A 6,611-nucleotide genomic window follows, 5' to 3' on the forward strand; every position below is an offset into this window, starting at 1 on the left:
TATTCTGCCTATTGCACAAATAGAGAGAGTGCACAGCAGAGGTTACGAGAGTTGCCCACCGCCATAGGAATAATCAGTGTTAAAGCCAGGACTAAAATTTAGAAATTCCTGCTTCTCAATCTGGATTTTAGACATGAAGGGAACAAGAGAATCCATGTCCCGGTTCCAGAAAGAAGCCTGTTTTACTACATCAAAAGCCCAGATTGACATTTGGCCTCTGTAAAAGTTAAATTAAGGTCTGCTTTTATTGCTGCCAATTAGGCAGTAAGGAATTAAATATAAATGATCTGTCAGTACAGTTCAAACATTGCAAAACCAAATGCTTCTCAAGGATTGCATCATCCAGACACAGAAGAGTAGCAATTAGGCTCTTGGGTCAAATCTGGTCGCACTGGAATTTTAGTAGAATTTAGTCCTTAGTCTAGAAAATAGTTTTCAATATTGGCCACTCCACATGTTCCAAAATAATGGGTGAAGCCCTGAAATTATGAGATTGGCCTAAAAATCATGAGGGGATGGCTCTTCAGGGGCAGAGGAGGGCTGGTTGTTGTTTAAATTGGGTTCTATTTATTTGCTCCAGCTTTTTTTTTTTTTTTTTTTTTTTTTTTTGAGTCTTTAGGATACACTTAAACCATGAAGGCTAGAAACTTCCATTTTCCTTAAGTGGAAGCTGGTATTCTCCCCAATCCTGTGACTCCAGGAGCTGGGGTTTGCTGATTTTTCTCAGATACTGTGAGACATGCAATAACATGCCCAGAGTTAAGAACACTGAATTTCTTAAAACAAGTTTAGCCCCAATTCTGGCCTCTGCTGGGGTCCCTGTAAACTGCCTCAAGCAATGACTTATTTTCCTATAATATTGCAACAGCTGGGCTGGTGGGTAAAACAGATTATCTCTGTATGACTTAAATTTTGGGAATCTCATTATCACATGAAGATGCTTTAAAGTGAGGAAGTCCGGGGATTAGCACTTTGTGCAGGACAGGTCAAGCAGAAGTAATGCTGAGTAAGGAGCAGCTCTCACCTACCAACTGCAACAGATGCTAGAGAGGATGGAAATAGAGAGAAAATTGATCTTCTGTAGTGTCTGCAGATTAGTTTGTCACTTAAACTCCACTTAGGTGACTCATAGACTCATAGAATACTAGGACTGGAAGGGACTTCATGAGGTCATTGAGTCCAGTCCCCTACCCCCATGGCAGGACCAAATACTGTCTAGACCATCCCTGATAGACATTTATCTAACCTACTCATATATCTCCAGAGATGGGGATTCCACAACCTCCCTGGGCAATTCATTCCAGTGTTTGACTATCCTGACAGGAACTTTTTCCTAATGTCCAACCTAAACCTCCCTTGCTGCAGTTTAAGCCCTTTGCTTCTCACCGTCCTCTGCATTAGTTCGGTTGGTAGTTTGGAGAAGACTGTATGGCAAGGGTTAATACATTGTACTTTGCCAGGGACCTGTACAATGTATTCATTCTTGGAACACTGGAATGCTGCCTAATTAGTAGGAAGGCAAATTAAGACAATGCTATGGCTAGGTCTTTATGCATGAGAGAGGCCACAAGAGGGAGCTAGCTAACACAAGTACTGTGGTAGGGATGTGCAGAGGCTTTCATATTTAGGGCATGTCTACAGTAGGGAGTTATTTCGAAATAACAAGGCGAGCGTCCACACTACGTCTACGTCTACACAGCACAGTTATTTCGGAATAAGTTATTCCAAAATAGCTTATTTTGAAATAGCATGTCTACACTGCAGGAAAGCCTCAAAATGAGTCCGAGGCAGACTTCCTTAATGTAGACATGCTATCTCAATTTAGAGCTCCAGGAGGAATAACTTAGAATGGCCCTGGTGAGGGGCTATTTCGAAATAGAAGTGGTGACGCATCTACACACGCTTTCTTTCGAAATAGCTATTTTGGAATAGGCGTTATTCTTCATAGAATGAGGTTTACAGAAATCGGAATAAGTCATCCGTTATTTCAAAATTATTTCAAATAATTTGGAAGGAATTGCTGTGTAGACACACCGTTATTAATAACAACCATTATCCCAAAGTAAGTTTTCCGTGTAGACACACCGTACCAAGACTGTTATTTCAAAATAATGGGCTTGTTATGTTGATACAATAACTCCTGCTTGTGAAGAGGAATAAGCTTATTTCAAAACAGTTATTTCGGGAGTTGTTGTTTCAAAATAACTTATTTCAAAATCACCTGATAGTGTAGACATTGCCTAAGGGTAGGTCTACACAGCAGCATTATTTTGGAATAATTGATGTTATTCCAAAATAACAAAGAGCATGTCTACACAGCAAGCCTTTATTTTGAAATAATGGCAAGCTGGAAGACTTCTTACTCTGACTCCTGTAACCCTCATTTCACGAGGAGTAAGGGAAGTTGAAAGGAGAGTGTTCTTCCTTCGACTTCCTGCTGTGTAGGTAGTGCCAGAAACCGAATTAAGCTATTTCGACTTCAGCTACACAATTGACATAGCTGAAGTTGTGTAGCTTAATTCAACTTTTGCCCTGCTGTGTAGACATGCTCCTAGGGATGAGTGATGAGTTATTTACACTGCTGCACTTAGGATGTATTTTTAAATTGATCGAGGACAAAGCTGGCCAAAATTTTTTTGATGGAACAAGCTTTCCATTGAAAAATGTCATTTTATCGAAACAAACATTTCATAGGGAACATGCAGATTTTTGATCAAATTTTTGCTGGATAAATAAAATGAATCTTTTTTTGCTTTTTTGTTCCATTTCAACCCTATTGTTTAGATTTGTTTTGGTTTTACTTGTATATGATATTAAATATTAACATAATGCTATGTTTATATATAGAATGTCATACTGAATATTTTATTCTTCTTGAGAAAAACACAAAAACACTTAATATTTCATTGCAGTTCATTATTATTCATCCAGTTCAGGAAAGCTTTTCTTACCTGTTAAGGCTGAGGTGTTACTGATATATTAATTACAGTGAATAAACTGGCTTCAGTTACACATTTTATTAGTAAAATTTTGAAAGACTGCTAAAATGTGCAAATTTCTCATTCTTTTCTTGGTGCTCTCAAGAATGGAGTCCTTTTAGTGGAAAGTTGTATCAAATATTTGAGCTGGGCAAAACATTTTTACTGAGAGAGTTTCTTCCATCCAATTTTGCATCTTTCAGAATCTGTAGAAACCTCTATGAAATTGAAGCCATTTTTTTAATTCTCAAACTCCACAAAGACAACTCTCACTCAGAGATTCACCCTTATGAACTTCAGGGAAGACATTGAGGCGGAGGAAGGAAAGGTAGTTTACAGGTCAGGCCACTTCATGGGGACTTGAAAGGCATGAGTTAAATTCCTGTTTCAGACACAGACTTCCTGTGTGACCTTGAGCAAGTCACTTAATCTATCTTGTTCCTCATTGTAACGTAGGGATAACACTTTCCTGCTTCACAAATGTGGGGGTAGAATCCATTCATTGCTGGTTATGCCAATACTAATGTGATGAGTTAACAATCTTGCCAGAAGCTAACAATCTTGCCAGGTCCGTGGGCAAGGAGGGGGGAGGGGCCTGTCTTGGTGCATCCAGAAGTGGGTGGAGCCTCAGGCAGAAGGGGTGGGGCTGTGGCTAACCTTCCTCTGGCAGTCCTCAGTGCTGCCAAGTGCACATCACACAGGGCTCCTGTCTAGTGGATTTTGCAGAATTCTGGAAACCAAGAGACTACGAGCTCTTTTCCCACCTATGTTAATGTTTGGCACTGTATAAACGTTATTTGGGAGGCAGCTATAATTAACTCCCACATCAGCAAATGAGGAGTCTTCTATCTTGCGTATCACCAGGTGGGTGTGTTGTCGCTTTGGGTCTTGCTAGGGAGTTGTACGACTGGTGTTCCTGAGCAACTGGTCCAAACTAGTTTTCTCTCACCGTCTCAGCTTGCTCATACAATTGATTTAATCCCTTTTCATAAAGCATTTGTTATTATTCCAATATGCCTCTGTCTTCCAAGGGCAGTGCAACCTGCGCCGTGCCCTGCTAAATCCAGCTTGCTCTTTCTATGCATTCAAGTTCTTCAGTGGAAATCCTTCATAGAATCATAGAACCATAGAGCTGAAAGAGACCTCAGAAGGTCATCAAGTCCAGCCCCTTGCTCTAGGCAGGACCAATCCCAACTAAATCAACCCAGCCAGGGCTTTGTCAAGCCGAGACTTAAACACCTCTAGGGATGGAGACTCCACTACTTCCCTAAGTAACCTATTCTAGTGCTTCATCACCCTCCTAGTGAAATAGTTTTTTCTAATATCCAACCTGGACCTCTCCCACCACAACTTGAGACCATTGCTCCTTGTTCTGCCATCTGTCACTACAGGTGCACTGACAATAGTCATTAGTAGATTGCTTGCAGGAAGACTGATACAGCCAGGAGATACGGTTAAACACCCCCTGATACCTCCTGGAGAACATCAAAAACTTTACAATAACTTTGCTGTTATAGCACATATTTAATTTTCCCCTCTATTCTCTTTTTACTAAGCGCATTTGTATGGAATCCGGATTGTTCTCTTTGTAATCACTTCCTACCATTTATTATTACTCTCAAATTATACTAATAATCTGTTAATTTCCAGGCCAACACATTTGGCTGGATTTTCAGAAGAGCTCAGCATTAATAAGCAAAGTGTGCTGTTTTGAAAACCTGATTCATGCTTATATCAACAATGTCAAGAAAACTTGGACCCAGAATTTGGTTTTGTAAAACCAAGCTTCGACAACAGACTTTTTTTTTCATTGCTGTTTTACATTTCAAGGGAAAAAATTGCTCCCAATTTTCACACGTGTTTGTGCCTACAAACTCCAGTATCTGTGCGTCACTCCTGATTTGAAGGGGAAAAAAACACGCTGCAGTGTTTGCAATCCAAACATGACCACATCCTGCTTATGCCCGAGAAGTAGAAAACTAAACTGAGCCATGGTGAAATTGATTAGCCTGTTTCCATTTCCCAAACTCAGGGAAATGCATATAAAATAAAAAGTAATATAGATCTTAGGAACTTAGAAAATTGAATACATTAGCAGCTAGCCAGATAGTTATGGAATCATAGAACACTAGAACTAGAAGGGACCTCGAGAGGTCATCGAGTCCAGTCCCCTGCCCTCATGGCAGGACCCAGTACCATCTACTATCCCTGATAGATGTCTATCTAACCTTCTCTTAAATATCTCCAGAAATGGAGATTCTTGTTGGAGTGGTTGCTCTTGTCCATTTGAAGTAGGTTTGCGCACCGCGTGCACCGCGTCTTCCGGAGCGTTTTCCCTAGCGGTACCCGTAGCACCAGCAGGACGCCTCCTGGAGTGGCGCCGCCATTGCGGGACATAAATACCCCTGCCGGCGCTGCCCCACCTCAGTTCCTTCTTACCGCAGCGATGGTCGTTGGAGTGTCTCTATCTTTCTTAGTCTCCTAGGGTATGTCTACACTACCCCGCTAGTTCGAACTAGCGGGGTAATGTAGGCATACCGCACTTGCAAATGAAGTCCGGGATTTGAATTTCCCGGGCTTCATTTGCATAAGCAGGGAGCCGCCATTTTTAAATCCCCGCTGGTTCGAACCCCGTGCAGCGCGGCTACACGGGGCTCGAACTAGGTAGTTCGGACTAGGGTGCCTACTCCGAACTACCGGTACACCTCATTTCACAAGGAGTAACGGTAGTTCGGAATAGGAACCTAGTCCGAACTACCTAGTTCGAGCCCCGTGTAGCCGCGCTGCACGGGGTTCGAACCAGCGGGGATTTAAAAATGGCGGCTCCCCGCTTATGCAAATGAAGCCCGGGAAATTCAAATCCCGGGCTCATTTGCAAGTGCGGTATGCCTACATTACCCTCCTAGTTTGAACTAGGAGGGTAGTGTAGACATACCCCTAGTTACTTAATGGTTCCCGTTTTCACATTGGTTTGTAAATAGTTCTTGTAGTTAGATAGTTAGGTTCTTTATTTTATTCCTTCCCCCTTGGGGTAAGGAATGCCAGGGCCACAAGGCTTCAAAACGTACGCTGACTGCGGGAAGTTTATGCCCAGGGGCAACCCACACGACAGTTGTCTTAAGTGTTTGGGTGAGGCACATCTGGCTATTGCCTGTAAGATCTGCAAGTCCTTTAAGCCCCGTACCAGAAAAGAAAAGGTTTCCCGCCTCAAGCTTCTCCTCATGGAGACAGCGCTTCAACCGGTGCTGCCGGAACAGCCTGCGGTGCGCAGTGCACCGGCTTCCACGCGGGAGGCTCCTCACCGGCACCGTGCGTCGGCGTCAAGGTCTCGGCACCGGTCTCACTCTCCTCCGACTAAGAGAGTGAAGAAATCACGGGGAAGGTCCCCTTCGAAGAAGGCAGCTTCGGCTGGGCACCGCGCCACGGGCTCACCGGTGCGCGTATCGCCCCCACCTCACCGTCGGCACTGAGGAGGCCTCGATAGTTGTGGTTGCCTGCCTCCACACTGTCCTTCCATGCCGGATACGTTCGAGGCAGCGCAGGACCTTATTGGCCTCACGACCTCCCCGCCATCCTTGGTTGACTCGGAAGGGTCGAGGTCACCATTGTCGGAGGCTCTGCTGGCCACGGCTT

The sequence above is a fragment of the Pelodiscus sinensis genome, chromosome 17 (assembly GCF_052426305.1).
Source record: "Pelodiscus sinensis isolate ZL-2025 chromosome 17, ASM5242630v1, whole genome shotgun sequence".
NCBI classification, from domain to species: domain Eukaryota; kingdom Metazoa; phylum Chordata; order Testudines; family Trionychidae; genus Pelodiscus; species Pelodiscus sinensis.